The sequence below is a fragment of the Sinocyclocheilus anshuiensis genome, unplaced genomic scaffold (assembly GCF_001515605.1).
Source record: "Sinocyclocheilus anshuiensis isolate Anshui unplaced genomic scaffold, SAMN03320099.WGS_v1.1 scaffold233, whole genome shotgun sequence".
NCBI classification, from domain to species: domain Eukaryota; kingdom Metazoa; phylum Chordata; class Actinopteri; order Cypriniformes; family Cyprinidae; genus Sinocyclocheilus; species Sinocyclocheilus anshuiensis.
This window is the reverse complement of record NW_015540843.1, coordinates 364,780-365,678: the sequence shown is the minus strand read 5'-3', so window position 1 is coordinate 365,678 and position 899 is coordinate 364,780.

Below are 899 nucleotides of genomic sequence, written 5' to 3'. Positions count from 1 at the left end.
GAGGAGAGTAGTTGAATCTGTAAAGTGCTTGATAGGGACTCGCAACGGAGGCAGGCATCTAACCTATGCCATGAGTGTAGATTAGAATACATAACAGAGATGGGCACTCGAGTTAAGTGACTCAGACTCCAGTCGCATTTTTATAGAATTCAGACTTGACTCAGACTCGACATGAAATGACTCCAGACTTGACTTGACTCAAGGAAAAGGACTCGTGGAAATTTTAAAATCAACTCGAGTCTTTTATCCTTAAATAACTGATATTCAAAATCCCTATATCCTCTAGTATTTTTATCAAAAGCCAAACGCGCTTTATTCAAGCCCTTTCAGCTCATAATGCTTTTAAGTAGGCTAAAATATTAAAATAGTATAGATTTCAGGAGGAAAACCCTGAACAGAAACAGTATTTTTTCTGTCACATGGCCTCGCATGCATCTAAATGTAAAAATGCAATACATGTAAAAAAGCTTGGAAGAAAATATAGAGGCCACGCCTCTTGGAACTTTAATTGAATACCCCTGACTTATATAATAAAGAGATACAGATATTACAAAACCATACAAATAAAGTGTCACATATTTCCTTGTGTGGTATATCGGACTCTTATTATAGAATTTCATTACAGAAAAACTGTTTTGACAAAAATAAAGAATTGCAAAATATAAATGAAACAGCACAAAAGCAATGATTTTGCAATACATATTTTCCATGGCCATATCTACTAATTTATTTGCAACGCTGCTTTTGCGTTTCAGTCAAGTTTGAGCTTGCGATACCGTTTTTCCCTTTGCGCGTCTCGCTTTCTGGCACTGTTTTGAAATGGGGGTGGAGTCAAGGGACGGGGGCGTGTACAACATGGCTTTCCAAAAGAGGACGATATCCGCTTCGTCATGCCTGGA